General features: G+C 42.9%; 1 long non-coding RNA gene across 1 annotated transcript; it reads right to left on the reverse strand.

Moving 5' to 3' along the window:
* Positions 1-14,931: 14,931 nt before the first annotated feature.
* On the reverse strand, positions 14,932-16,002 carry LOC121536385. The gene is made up of 3 exons (XR_005994862.1): positions 15,887-16,002; positions 15,151-15,269; positions 14,932-15,017 (listed from the first exon to the last, which is right to left on the reverse strand). It is a non-coding gene; the product is annotated as an uncharacterized LOC121536385 (long non-coding RNA).
* Between the last annotated feature and the right edge of the window lie 38 nt (positions 16,003-16,040).

Here is a 16,040-nt window from a genome sequence, read left to right on the forward strand (position 1 = left end):
TTGGTTTATCCCTCCTGATGACCCAGTTGAACATGATAACTCCACCAAGGTTATCAGGAGGGATCAGCCAATAAAGTTGGAAGTCCCACCCATTTGACTACATTAAAATGGTGGAAGCCCTCAATGGCACTGTCCATGCTAAAATGGCCTGAAGGCCACTAGAGGCCTCCAGAGCTATATATATATAGCTCTGGTGGCCTCTATCATTTTCTATGGAGAGGAGATATGACACTAGAATCTGATTGGTTAAAGGGCCAATCAGCAGTTGAAGCAGCGGGCGGATTAGACCGGTCTAAGGCCCGTGACATGAATGGGCAAAAGCGTTGAGGGAGGAGCACCCTTCTCAAATCGAACAGTAATCTGCTCAGCTCAGTCATTTTGTCAACAAGGCAGCACAGTGCATCGTCCAGAAAATCTATTTTCCATTAAATCTGTTTGAATTTTCCAACAATACTGATCAAAAATATAAAACGCAACATGTAAAGTGTTGGTCCCATGTTTCATGAGCTGAAATAAAAGATTCCAGAAATGATCCATACGCACAAAAATATTTCTCAAATTTTGTGCACAAATTTGTTTACATCCCTGTTAGTGAGCATTTCGCCTTTGTCAAGATAATCCATCCACCTGACAGGTGTGGCATATCAAGAAACTGATTAAACAGCATGATCATTACACAGGTGCACCTTGTGCTGGGGACAATAAAAGGACACTAAAATCAGTGGTGGAAAAAGTACCCAATTGTCATACTTGAGTAAAAGTAAAGATACCTTAATAGAAAACGACTCAAGTAAAAGTGAAAGTCACCAAGTAAAATACTACTTGAGTAGAAGTCTAAAAGTATTTGGTTTTAAATATACTTAAGTATCAAAAGTCAAAGTAAAAGTATACATCATTTCAAATTCCTTATATTAAGCAAACCAGATGGCACCATTTTCTTGTTTTTTAATTTATGGATAGCCAGGGGCACACCCCAATACATAATTTACAAACTAAGCATGTGTGTTTGGTGAGTAGGCCAGATCAGAGGAAGTAGGAATGACCAGGGATGTTCTCTTGATAAGTGCGTGTATTGGAAAAATTTTCCTGTCCTGCTAAGCATTCAAAATGTAATGAATACTTTTGGGTGTCAGGGAAAATGTATAGAGTAAAAAGTACATTATTTTCTTTAGGAATGTAGTGAAGTAAAAGTTTTCAAAAATATAAATAGTAAAGGAAAGATACCAAATAACTAGTTAAGTAGAAAATGTATGCACTCACTAACTGCTCTGGATAAGAGCGTCTGCTAAATGTAAGTGTAAAATGTACTTTACACCACTGTCTAAAATGGGCAGTTGTCACAACACAATGCCACAGATGTCTCAAGTTTTGAGGGAGCGTGCAATAGGCATGCTGACTGCAGGAATGTCCACCAGAGCTGTTGCCAGATAAATGAATGTTCATTTCTCTACATCGTTTTAGAGAATTTGGCAGCAGGTCCAACCTGCCTCACAACCGCAGATCACGTGTAACCGCGCCAGCCCAGGACCCCCACATCCGGCTTCTTCACCTGCAGGATCGTCTGAGACCAGCCACCTGGACAGCTAATGAAACTGGGGGTTTGCACAACCGAAGAATTTCTGCACAAACCTTCTCGGGGAAGCTCATCTGTGTGCTCGTCGTCCTCACCGGGGTCTTGACCTGACTTCAGTTGCATAAGCAACGGACAACGAACACAATTGCATTTTATCGATGGCAATTTCAATGCACAGAGATAGCGTGACGTTCCTGAGGCCCATTGTCGTGCCATTAAAAAAAAAAAAAAAAGGTATCTGTGACCAACAGATGCGTATCTGTATTCCCAGTCATGTGAAATCGATAGATTAGTGCCTCATTTATTTATTTCAATTGACTTGTTTCCTTATATGAACTGTAACTCAGTAACATCTTTGAAATTGTTGCATGTTTGGTTATTTTTTTGTTCAGTGTGATTTTCATTGGGAAGGCAGATAAATAAAATAAAAAAAGCTATCACTTTTGCAAGCAAAAACGCCGAATCCTACTCATTACTCCACGTGCTTAATTATCTCACTTTTGTTTTGAGGCAACTTCGACCTGGGCTTTGAACAGGGCACCTGGCTCACGTCTGGGAGGCAGCCCGGTTCAAAAACAAACTTTCACCCGATGCAAAACAGGCCTACCTGGGACAGATTAATTAAATTATTCTCGCTCAGGCGCCCGTGTACTTGTGTTTTGCACCGCTGAAAATTGATTGCGTTCGGGGTGACGTAATTAAGCACATGTAGTAATTAAGATTGTGTAAAAACGCTTTATCTGCCTTCCCAATGAAAACTAGTTAGAAAATTCAAACATTTATTTTATGGAAAAGTTATGCATTTTTCTGGACGATGCACCATGCTGCCTTGTTTGATTTGAGAAGTGCGCGCCTCCTTCCCCACTTTCGCCCACGATGTGAGGGGCCTTTGCCCGGTTCAACCCGGGCCAGCGTAAAATAACTCCCTCAGTGGTCAAGTTCGTTTTGCATAGCCAGGTGCCCCGGGTAGGCGGAGTTTATATGTTAGACCATTCCATTGGTCCTTAAGTGAAATCGCCACCCACCCGGGGCACCGTGCCATGCAAAACAAACTCCACCAATAACAAAGCTTTTTCCCAGCCACTGTTTCAGTAAAAGAATGGGGCTGGAGAAATGTAATCATTCAAATTTATAGACAAAGCTATGGATGCAAGGACTGCACAGGAGGCTGTGTATGCACTCACTAACTGTAAATCGCTCTGGATTAGAGCGTCTGCTAAATGACTAAATTGTAAAATGAGGCTGCTGAGGGGAGGATGGCTCATAATAATGGCCATAACGGAGCAAATGGAATGGCATCAACACATCAAATCAAATCAAATGTTATTGGTCACATGCGCCGAATACAACAGGTGCAGACATTACAGTGAAATGCTTACTTGAAGCCCTTAACCAACAGTGCATTTATTTTTAACAAAGAAAGTAAAAATAAAACAACAACAAAAAAAGTGTTGAGAAAAAAAGAGCAGAAGTAAAATAAAATAACAGTAGGGAGGCTATATATACAGGGGGGTACCGGTGCAGAGTCACAAACCATGTTGTGTTTCATACCATTACACTTATTCTGCTCCAGCCATTACCAAGAGCCCGTCCTCCCCAATGAAGGTGCCAATAACCTCCTGTGAAGGACTGACCATCCATGATATCAAAATTATAGTTTTAACCATGTTGAGGCAATACAGTGTTTGTATACATTTACTTTGTTTCCAACCATTGGACTAAAACATGCTTATATTTTGGCTTCTGAAGGGGTTCGACGTTAAACTAAGCTCATGAGGCATTTATAAGTTAGATTCTTAAAGAATCAATCAAATGTATTTATAAAACCCTTTTTACATCAGCAGATGACACAAAGTGCTTATACAGAACCCAGCCTAAAATCCCACAGAGCAAGCAATGCAGATGTAGAAGCACGGTGGCTAGAAAAAACTCCCTAGACAGGCCGGAACCTAGGAAGAAACCAGGCTCTGACGGTGGCCAGTCCTTTTCTGGCTGTGCCTGGTGGAGATTTATAAGAGTACATGGCCATTAAGGCCAGATCGTTCTTCAAGATGTTCAAACGTTCATAGATGACCAGCAGGGTCAAATAATAATCACAGTGGTTGTAGAGGGGGCAACAGGTCAGCACCTCAGAAGTAAATGTCAGTTGGCTTTTCATAGCTTAGCATTCATAGGTCGAGACAGCAGGTGCGGTAGAGAGAGAGAGAGGGTCGAAACAGCAGGTCTGGGACATGGTAGCACGTCCGGTGAACAGGTCAGGGTTCCATAGCCACAAGCAGAACAACAGAAACTGGATCAGCAGCACGACCAGGTGGACTGGGGATGGGGACAGACAGAAATCGACAGGCCAGGTAGTCCTGAGGCATGGTCCTATGGCTCAGGTCCTCTGGGATGGAAGAGAGTGTGAGAGAGATGGGAGAATTAGAGGGAACATCTTTAATATCGCACAGGACACCAGATAAGACAGGATAATTACACCAGATAGGACAGACTGGGTACATATTATTCATTTATAAGTTTTAAAAAATGATGTAGCACCTGCTGATTGCCCCTTTAAGCTCTTAAAGAAACAGAAGTAGCTAGTTTATGCTATTTATTATAGGGTAAAGTTCATAGATAGACGTGTAAACTCTCCATTCTACATAGGTATTGAATATCCTATTGAATTGTAATTTGTTCACGTCATTGAATTGTACAAAGTTACACTTACAATCTAACTATCAGCAAACACACTCGCCTCTCTTCGAAAGGCCAGCAATAAACATGTTTGCTCGATTTGCTCTCCTCCTGTTCATTTTTGGAATCATTATTTGCCCTCATGGGGGCGCAATGCTAGATAAATCAAGAGTACCTGATAAATCGGGTAGACACTAGTTACCACAGCCACAAAGACATAATTGTGGCTAAACCCCGCCTATTTCTAAAATGTATCTTCTTAAAACCTAATATTAACCTTAAATTTAACCACACTGCTAATCTTATGCCTAACCTTAAATTAAGACCAAAAAGCACATTTTTGTTGTCATGATATATTGCCAGTTTCTAAACCATACTGTATGGAGCATCAAACCTGCCGTAATTAGAATTAAATAAATAAATAAATGTACACATAATAGATAAATGAATCAATAAATCTGCACATAATTAAATAAATGAAAAGGAAATACAAAAGTACTGACAAATTAATTCTCTACATATCTGTATGTATTTAATTAATCTAGAAATTATCTAGTTATTCAAACTAATTCATTTGATTTTTATATTTATTAATTTTTGTATTTCTTTCTCCAATATGATAATGAGGGGGTGTCAAACGCCAATGGGTTGTATCGAACACACCATTGGTTAATCAATGTCACAGCGCTTTGCTCGATTGCTTTTGCACCACCTAGTGAAGTTAGCCACAATAGTAGAATTTGCGGTTCGTCTTCAAAATAAAAGTCCTACATTGAAACTGACGCAAACAGAAACAAACAGTGGAAAGAGGCAATATTTGGACTAGATAATGCTTAACAAGTTTGGAATGTTGTTATATAAATTCACCAAAAGACAAATTAGTTAAATTGACCCAAAAATTAAAATCACTTGAAATCACACTGTGGATGTAATACACTGCTCAAAAAAATTAAGGGAATGCTTAAACAACACATCCTAGATCTGAATGAATGAAATAATCTTATTCAATACTTTTTTCTTTACATAGTTGAATGTGCTGACAACAAAATCACACAAAAATGATCAATGGAAATCAAATGTATCAACCCATGGAGGTCTGGATTTGGAGTCACCCTCAAAATTAAAGTGGAAAACCACACTACAGGCTGATCCAACTTTGATGTAATATCCTTAAAACAAGTCAAAATGAGGCTCAGTAGTGTGTGTGGCCTCCACGTGCCTGTATGACCTCCCTACAACGCCTGGGCATGCTCCTGATGAGGTGGCGGATGGTCTCCTGAGGGATCTCCTCCCAGACCTGGACTAAAGCATCCGCCAACTCCTGGACAGTCTGTGGTGCAACGTAGCGTTGGTGGATGGAGCGAGACATGATGTCCCAGATGTGCTCAATTGGATTCAGGTCTGGGGAACGGGCGGGCCAGTCCATAGCATCAATGCCTTCCTCTTGCAGGAACTGCTGACACACTCCAGCCACATGAGGTCTAGCATTGTCTTGCATTAGGAGGAACCCAGGGCCAACCGCACCAGCATATGGTCTCACAAGGGGTCTGAGGATCTCATCTCGGTACCTAATGGCAGTCAGGCTACCTCTGGCGAGCACATGGAGGGCTGTGCGGCCCCCCAAAGAAATGCCACCCCACACCATGACTGACCCACCGCCAAACCGGTCATGCTGGAGGATGTTGCAGGCAGCAGAACGTTCTCCACTGCGTCTCCAGACTCTGTCACGTCTGTCACATGTGCTCAGTGTGAACCTGCTTTCATCTGTGAAGAGCACAGTGCGCCAGTGGCGAATTTGCCAATCTTGGTGTTCTCTGGCAAATGCCAAACGTCCTGCACGGTGTTGGGCTGTAAGCACAACCCGCACCTGTGGACGTCGGGCCCTCATACCACCCTCATGGAGTCTGTTTCTGACCGTTTGAGCAGACACATGCACATTTGTGGCCTGCTGGAGGTCATTTTGCAGGGCTCTGGCAGTGCTCCTCCTGCTCCTCCTTGCACAAAGGCGGAGGTAGCGGTCCTGCTGCTGGGTTGTTGCCCTCCTACGGCCTCCTCCACATCTCCTGATGTACTGGCCTGTCTCCTGGTAGCGCCTCCATGCTCTGGACACTACGCTGACAGACACAGCAAACCTTCTTGCCACAGCTCGCATTGATGTGCCATTCTGGATGAGCTGCACTACCTGAGCCACTTGTGTGGGTTGTAGACTCCGTCTCATGCTACCATTAGAGTGAAAGCACCGCCAGCATTCAAAATTGACCAAAACATCAGCCAGGAAGCATAGGAACTGAGAAGTGGTCTGTGGTCACCACCTGCAGAACCACTTCTTTATTGGGGGTGTCTTGCTAATTGCCTATAATTTCCACCTGTTGTCTATTCCATTTGCACAACAGCATGTGAAATTTATTGTCAATCAGTGTTGCTTCCTAAGTGGACAGTTTGATTTCACAGAAGTGTGATTGACTTGGACTTACATTGTGTTGTTTAAGTGTTCCCTTTATTTTTTTGAGCAGTGTATATTAGACCTCAGAATTGCATTGTGGGCATGCTGTATGCATTGTACAGCCTTGCCTATGGATCTTGGGTCCATAAAATGTTCACAACTGTGAAGGGTTTATACAAATATCAGCGTCGTAGCTCTTATTGCAGGACTTTAACTGTGGGGAAATCACCTCACTATTCAGCCTATTGTACATATTGTGCGTATTAAAACATTCATATTGCAATGTACAGCTTTATATAGGGCAGCAGCCTCTAAGGTGCTGGGTTGAGTAATCGGGTAGTAGCCGGCTAGTGATAGCTATTTAACAGTCTGATGGCCTTGAGATAGACAGACTGAAAAACAGCTTCTGTCCCAGCTTTGATGCACATGTACTGACCTCACCTTCTGGATGATAGTGGGGGGAACAGGCCGTGGCTCGGGTGGTTGATGTCCTTGATGATACTTTTGGCCTTCCTGTGACATCAGGTGCTGTAGGTGTCCTGGAGGGCAGGCAGTGTGCCCCCAGTGATGCGTTGGGCAGACCGCACCACCCTCTGGAGAGCCCTGCGGTTGCGGGCAGTGCAGTTGCCATACCAGGCGGTGATACAGCCCGACAAGATGCTCTCAATTGTACATCTGTAAAAGTTTGTGTGGGTCTTAAGGGCCAAGCCAAATTTCTTCAGCCTCCTGAGGTTGAAGAGGCGCTGTTGCGCCTTCTTCACCACACTGTCTGTGTGGATGGACCATTTCTGATTGTCAGTGATGTGGACGCAGAGGAACTTGAAGCTTTTCACCTTCTTTACTCGGTCCCGTCGATGTGAATAGGGGAGTGCTCTCTCTGTTGTCGCCTGAAGTCCATGATCAGCTCCTTCGTTTTGTTGAGGGAGAGGTTATTTTCCTGGCACCACTCCGCCAGGGCCCTCACCTCCTCCCTGTAGGCTGTCTCGTCATTGTAGGTAATCCGGCCTACTACTGTTGTGTCGTCTGCAAACTTGATGATTGAGTTGGAGGCGTGCGTGGCCACGCAGTCATAGGTGAACAGGGAGTACAGGAGGGGTCTGAGCACGCACCCTTGTGGGGCCCCTGTTTTGAGGATCAGCGTACTGGAGGTGTTGTTTCCTACCTTCATCAAATCAATTCACATTTTATTTGCCACATGCGCCAAATACAACAGGTGTAGATATTACAGTGAAATGCTTACTTACAAGCCCTTAACCAACAATGCAGTTTTTTAAAGAAAAAAGTAAAATAAAAAAGTGTTAATTAAGAAAATAAATAAATAAAAGCAAATAGCTAAAGAGCAGCAGTAAAATAAAATAGCAGTAGGGAGGCTATATACAGGGGGCTACTGGTACAGAGTCAATGTGCGGGGGCACCGGCTAGTCGAGGTAATATGTACATGTGGGTAGAGTTAAAGTGACTATGCATAAATAGTAAACAGAGTAGCAGCAGCGTCAAAGAAAGGGATGGGGTGGGGTGGGTTGAGCAGTGCAAATAGTCCGGGTAGCCATTATTATCTGTTCAGGAGTCTTATGGCTTGGGGGTAGAAGCTGTTGAGAAGCCTTTTGTACCTAGACTTGGCGCTCCGGCACCGCTTGCCGTGCGGTAGCAGAGTGAACAGTCTATGACTAGGGTGGCTTGAGTCTTTGACAATTTTTAGGGCCTTCCTCTGACACCGCCTGGTATAGAGGTCCTGGATGGCAGGAAGCTTGACCCCATCACCTGGGGGCGGCCCGTCAGGAAGTCCAGGACCCAGTTGCACAGGGCGGGATTCAGACCCAGGGCCCCAAGCTTAATGATGAGCTTGGAGGGTACTATGCTGTTGAAGGCTGAGAGAATGGCTGCCGTTTTACAGCCCTCTAACCAGTTGTGCTATTATGTGTGTTTTTTCACGTTATTTGTAATTTATTCTGTACATAATGTTTCTGCCACCGTCTCTTATGAACAAAAAGAGCTTCTGGATATCAGGACAGCGATTACTCACCTCGTATTGGACAAAGATTTTTTATTCAACGAGTCGGATGCGAAGGATATCCTACAGACACCCGACAAGGCCCAAATCCCTGTCATTTGCATAAGAAAGAGACAGAGATATTGTGGACGTAGGTCGGGGTGCCTTGTAAGGATCTGACGGCGAGCGAGTAAACTGTCTCTTCCATCAATCCTATTAGCCAATGTTCAATCATTTGAAAATAAATTGGACGACCTAAGATTAAGGTTATCCTACCAACGGGACATTAAAAACTGTAATATCTTATGTTTCACCGAGTCGTGGCTGAACAACGACATGGACAACATACAGCTGGCGGGATATATGCTACATCGGCAGGACAGAACGGCTGACTCCGGTAAGACAAGGGGTGGCGGTCTGTGTATATTTGTAAACAACAGCTGGTGCATAAAATCTAATACAAAGGAAGTCTCGAGGTTTTGCTCGACTGAGGTAGAGTATCTCATGATAAGCTGTAGACCACACTATTTACCAAGAGAGTTTATCTATATTTTTCGTAGCTGTCTATTTACCACCATAAACCGATGATGGCACTAAGATTGCACTCAATGAGCTGTATAAAGCCATAAGTAAACAGGAAAACGCTCATCCAGAGGCAGCGCTCCTAGTGGCCGGGGACTTTAATACACGGAAACTTAAATCCGTTCTACCTCATTTCTACCAGCATGTTAAATGTGCAACCAGAGAAAAAAAAATTACTCTAGACCACCTTTACTCCACACACAGAGACGCGTACAAAGCTCTCCCTCGCCCTCCATTTGGCAAATCTGACCATAATTCTATCCTCCTGATTCCTGCTTATAAGCAAAAACTAAAGCAGGAAGCACCAGTGACTCGGTTAATAAGGAAGTGGTCAGATGACGCAGATGCTAAACTACAGGACTGTTTTGCTAGCACAGACTGGAATATGTTCCGGGATTCTTCCGATAGCATTGAGGAGTACACCACATCAGTCACTGGCTTCATCAATAAGTGCATTGATGACGTCGTCCCCACACATATGATGACGTCGACCGTCCATACATACCCCAACCAGAAGCCATGAATTACAGGCAACATTCGCACTGAGCTAAAGGGTAGAGCTGCCGCTTAAATAGTGCCCTCCACACACCTTAGCTTTAAAATCCCTCCCTCTTCAGTTTCTCGCTCTTTTATTGCTCCGCCCACTCCCTTTGTCTATGGTGGTGGCTAAATTCGACTTTCATTCAGTTCAGAATCAATAGTAATTCACTCAATCAATCCCTTATCTTGCAAAAACACTCATGTTTAGTTTAAACTCTGTTCAACCCTGGCACCGCTCTTTATCACTTTGTTTGAGGAGAGAGACAAAAGGCCACAGGATTAAGTTCTTGCCTAGCCACAGAGAATGTTAACTACATGTTCATGATTAACTCAGTTTTATCTCATAGTCCACTAAAAAATCTCCAACAACCCCCCCCCCCCTTTTCCCAGGTACAAACAATCAACATAGGTCCAATATGGACTAAACAACAAACGAGTGAGTACACAAAAACAAGACACCACAGTATACATACTCACAAAGAAAAAAAATAAGAGTACAACTGACTGGCTTTGTAAAATCAGGGGATGTGACATGGTAATGAAAAACCAGAAACAGGTGGTGCAATACAGAGGAGTATCCACTGATTGGTCCACCTCAGCAATCAGCAGACGAATGGATGTCGGACACACCAAAGACCACCAATCAGGAAAACAAGGGACACCTGTGATTAGGGCAGAAGGAGAGGAAAAACAAATACACATACAGGATACCTGTATCCGTAACACTCCCACCCTTAAAAGAGCAAACCACAATGGTTTGCGACTCAAATACTAGCACAACACAAAACGAATTCAAAGAGCAAAGGCATCCTGGTAACAAGGCAACAATACAATAACTTCGTCACTCGGCTGCAGCGAACGAGAAACAGCCTGGTTGTTATAGTGCCGTTTCATACGTTTCTGTGAGGAAGACAGCGCTTCCTTTGCCAGAGCACAGGCACCATGTAGGTGCTCACGAAAGCGACTAACGTAGTTAAACACATTTTCTTTCGCACACAACTCTTGTGATAAAAACTGATCCTCAAGGACTTTCATAGGTCCTCTCACTGTGTGTCCAAACACCAGTTCAGCTGGGCTGAACCCTAAGGATTCCTGTACCGTCTCACAGACAGCAAACTAAACTAGAGGAACTCCCTCATCCCAATCCTTCAGATTCCAAACAATATTTACGGAGCATAGACTTCAGTGTCTGATGCCAACGTTCAATCGCACCCTGAGACTCTGGGTGATATGCGCTTAACACACGGTGTGTAACTGACAAGGATTTTAACACCTGTTTGAAAAGCTTAGAAAGGAAATTCGTACCTTGATCAGTTTGTACCACCTTAGGTAACCCAAAAGTTTAGAATAATTTAATCAAGGCTTTACTCACCACCGGAGCAGTAATCCTTCGCAGAGGAATGGCCTCTGGGTATCTGGTGTCCACACACATAACCGTCAACAGAAACAGATTTTGTCTTCGGTAATGGTCCAACACAATCAACCATCACATGTTCAAATGGTTCAGCTATGACAGGTATGGGACAAAGAGGAGCGGGAAGAATAACCTGGTTCGGTTTCCCCGTTACCTGACAGGTGTGGCATGTCCGACAGAACTGAGCCACATCTTGTTTTAAACCGGGCCAAAAGAAATGTCGCAAAACCCGATCATAAGTCTTTTCAGCTTAATACTGCAGATAGATTGCAACCTCCATCAATGCAATTGTCTGCATCACCTCCAATCCCCCATGTTATATATATATAAGTTCTCCCACTTAAAAAGATGAGAGAGGCCTGTAATTTTCATCATAGGTACACGTCAACTATGACAGACAAAATGAGAATTTTTTTTCCAGAAAATCACATTGTAGGATTTTTTATGAATTTATTTGCAAATTATGGTGGAAAATAAGTATTTGGTCAATAACAAAAGTTTCTCAATACTTTGTTATATACCCTTTGTTGGCAATGACACAGGTCAAACGTTTTCTGTAAGTCTTCACAAGGTTTTCACACACTGTTGCTGGTATTTTGGCCCATTCCTCCATGCAGATCTCCTCTAGAGCAGTGATGTTTTAGGGCTGTCGCTGGGCAACACAGACTTTCAACTCCCTCCAAAGATTTTCTATGGGGTTGAGATCTGGAGACTGGCTAGGCCACTCCAGGACCTTGAAATGCTTCTTACGAAGCCACTCCTTCGTTGCCCGGCCCAGCGACAGCCCCGAAACCTGAAGGATCTGGAGAAGGTCTGTATGGAGGAGTGGGCCAACCCTGCTGCAGTGTGTGCAAACCTGGTCAAGACCTACAGGAAACGTATGATCTCTGTAATTGCAAACAAAGGTTTCTGTACCAAATATTAAGTTCTGCTTTTCTGATGTATCAAATACTTATGTCATGCAATAAAATGCAAATTCATTACTTAAAAAATCATACAATGTGATACAATGTGATTATCTGGATTTTTGTTTTAGATTCCGTCTCTCACAGTTGGAGTGTACCTATGATAAAAATTACAGACCTCTACATGCTTTGTAAGTAGGAAAACCTGCAAAATTGGCAGTGTATCAAATACTTGTTCTCCCCACTGTAGCTGTACCATGATATTTGCATTGCTACTAAGTATCCCTTCAATTGTTCTCCACTAATTCCCCCGCTAAAGCCCCTCCCCATCCCAAGTTGAGCCGTCATCCCAGTGATCGGCATCCCACCCACATCCCTCCGGATCCCTAGGGCCCTGAGAGGCCAGGACCCATCCATCGAAAACAGCACACAGTGCCACGCACAAAACAGAAGCAGATTAACCGCCAAAAGCATTTCCAATGCTGTCACCTCTATATATAACTATTAAAAAATATATATCTATTCAAATATCTTGCATGTCTTATTTTCCATCATTATCAATTAATATCCGTAATAATGTCGGCAGTTCATATGTAGGATTTTAACATATAACCCGGATTGCCATTGTATTACATTTAATTTATTGACTGCTGATTTTGTACGTTTGCCCACTGACAAATAAATGATCAGTCTATAATTTTAAATGGTAGGTTTATTTGAACAGTGAGAGACAGAATAACAACAAAAAAATCCAGAAAAACGCATGTCAATAATGTTATAAATTGATTTGCATTTTAACGAGGGAAATAAGTATTTGACCCCTCTGCAAAACATGACTTAGTACTTGGTGGCAAAACCCTTGTTGGCAATCACAGATGTCAGACGTTTCTTGTAGTTGGCCACCAGGTTTGCACACATCTCAGGAGGGATTTTGTCCCACTCCTCTTTGCAGATCTTCTCCAAGTCATTAAGGTTTCGAGGCTGACGTTTGGCAACTCGAACCTTCAGCTCCCTCCACAGATTTTCTATGGGATTAAGGTCTGGAGACTGGCTAGGCCACTCCAGGACCTTAATGTGCTTCTTCTTGAGCCACTCCTTTGTTGCCTTGGCCGTGTGTTTTGGGTCATTGTCATGCTGGAATACCCATCCACAACCCATTTTCAATGCCCTGGCTGAGGGAAGGAGATTCTCACCCAAGATTTGATGGTACATGGCCCCATCCATCGTCCCTTTCATGCGGTGAAGTTGTCCTGTGCCCTTAGCAGAAAAACACCCCCAAAGCATAATGTTTCCACCTCCTAGTTTGACGGTGGGGATGGTGTTCTTGGGGTCATAGGCAGCATTCCTCCTCCTCCAAACACAGCGAGTTGAGTTGATGCCAAAGAGCTCCATTTTGGTCTCATCTGACCACAACACTTTCACCCAGTCCTCCTCTGAATCATTCAGATGTTCATTGGCAAATACGGGCATGTATATGTGTTTTCTTGAGCAGGGGGACTTTGCGGGCGCTGCAGGATTTCAGTCCTTCACGGCGTAGTGTGTTACCAATTGTTTTCTTGGTGACTATGGTCCCAGCTGCCTTGAGATCATTGACAAGATCCTCCCGTGTAGTTCTGGGCTGATTCCGCACCGTTCTCATGATCATTGCAACTCCACGAGGTGAGATCTTGCATGTAGCCCCAGGCCGAGGGAGATTGAAAGTTCTTTTGTGTTTTTATCATTTGCGAATAATCGCACCAACTGTTGTCACCTTCTCACCAAGCTGCTTGGCGATGGTCTTGTAGCCCATTCCAGCCTTGTGTAGGTCTACAATCTTGTCCCTGACATCCTTGGAGAGCTCTTTGTTATTGGCCATGGTGGAGAGTTTGGAATCTGATTGATTGATTGCTTCTGTGGACAGGTGTCTTTTATACAGGTAACAAGCTGAGATTAGGAGCACTCCCTTAAGAGTGTGCTCCTAATCTCAGCTCGTTACCTGTATAAAAGACACCTGGGAGCCAGAAATCTTTCTGATTGAAAGGGGGTCAAATACTTATTTCCCTCATTAAAATGCAAATCAATTTATAACATTTTTGACATGCGTTTTTCTGGATTTTTTTGTTGTTATTCTGTCTCTCACTGTTCAAATAAACCTACCATTAAAATTAGACTGATCATTTCTTTGTCAGTGGGCAAACATACAAAATCATCAGGGGATCAAATACTAATATATATATATATATATATTTATATATATATATATATATATTAATTTTTTTACACACCTGTGTGATGTCTGATATACATTAATAAAAATGGACACGAGACTTGCATTTCCTTTAGACCTTTTGAATCATAATCTCCAAGTGTTGTCTTTGTGTTTAAGTTACCACAGAAGTTAGTAAAAGTTAGTGACACACATGCTATGATAAAGTTATTGTTTTGTAATCTAACAATAACATTTAAATGAGTTTATACAAAACTATTGCATTTATTCATCCCCAAAATGTGGCCTTTGAAAGCCTTGATAGTTGCATCCTTCCTCTGGGAACTGTCTGCCTATAGCTGACAACAGGGTGGCAGGTTTGTTTATGTGCTGTTCTACAGTTCCATAGCCCAGCAGAATCACTTGGGGATAGGGGGATGGACATGTTAGTTTTAATAAAAGTCTGCTGGGCTATGGAAAAGTTTTACAGGGAACATGAGTTTTGGTGTGAGGACAGTAAATCCAATCCAACCAGTGGCTCTGGATAATATGCTATGTCATCACACAGGCAGACTGCCACAGTGAAGTGTAGTACAGTGCATCAAGTATACTATTATAAGTGTAGCTTACTTCTCTGTGCTCTGGAGAGATTGCAGGTAGTTGTTCAGAAGGCTCTGGAGGTCCTTGGACCATTCTGTCTCTGTAGCACCTGGAGAGAGATGGATAGAGGTAGTGAGTGCTAGAAATAGAGAGAGAAAGAGCCCGCATCCGTGACCTCCCACTGGCCCAGGGCCTCCTGCCTAGTATCATGCAATGTAAAGGAAAACAATATCATGACTTACTGACAGAGTGCTTCATGTTCCTGCTGGTAGCAAGCCTCAACCTGGATGCAGAGAAATGTCCTGCCTTGTAGTATGGTTGCATCTATCTCCACCAGGCTCCAAGAAATCAGATGACAAACCTGCATAGATTGACAAAAGAAAATGGTACCTGTATTTAGGATTCATGTATCAGTTTGCCTATTTCACATTCAATTGATCTGATATAAAGTATGCAGGCCACTTTGTGATAACGGCTATGACAAATTACATGGCATACATATGAATTTATAACTAGCAAATATATTTATTTTATGGAACCAGGTCTCATCTCAATAACAATTGCTAAAGCGAACAGCAAATTCAATTATTGTGGCTAATCTGTATTGTGGCTAGCTTCACATGGGTGATTTATTCCAACATGACAACATGCTCCTCCTTATTTGACTGCAGTTAGCTAGCTGCTAGCTTATTAATTAAGTATCCACTCTGTTGCTTAATAAGTGATCTAGTTAACGTGAGTTAGCCAACATGCATTGCTTCTGATATGCCACAATCCTACTTGCTTTATATCTGACAGATATTTAGCTACTGTAGCTAGCTAGATAATAATGGTTTATGATAATTGCAGTTTAGTTCATTATCTAGCTAGCTAAGTGTAAAACTGAGAGTCTGGCTGTAAAACGCAGCTAGCTAGCCAACTCAATTTTATCAGTTGTAGCCAAGCTAGCTAGCTTGACACTCAGTAAAGTTTGCTTACCATGCTTTTCGGGCCAACTGGACATTCCTCTCGCCCATCCCAGTCAACTCCTTCTTGCCTACTCCTTGATCTTCTTCTAGGTTCAAAACTATATGGCTGTAGTCTGGTGATTTATTGTCAAAAGCAACCCACTTGTAACAAACACAGCCACCTG

This window comes from Coregonus clupeaformis, chromosome 23 (genome assembly GCF_020615455.1).
Source record: "Coregonus clupeaformis isolate EN_2021a chromosome 23, ASM2061545v1, whole genome shotgun sequence".
Lineage (NCBI taxonomy): Eukaryota > Metazoa > Chordata > Actinopteri > Salmoniformes > Salmonidae > Coregonus > Coregonus clupeaformis.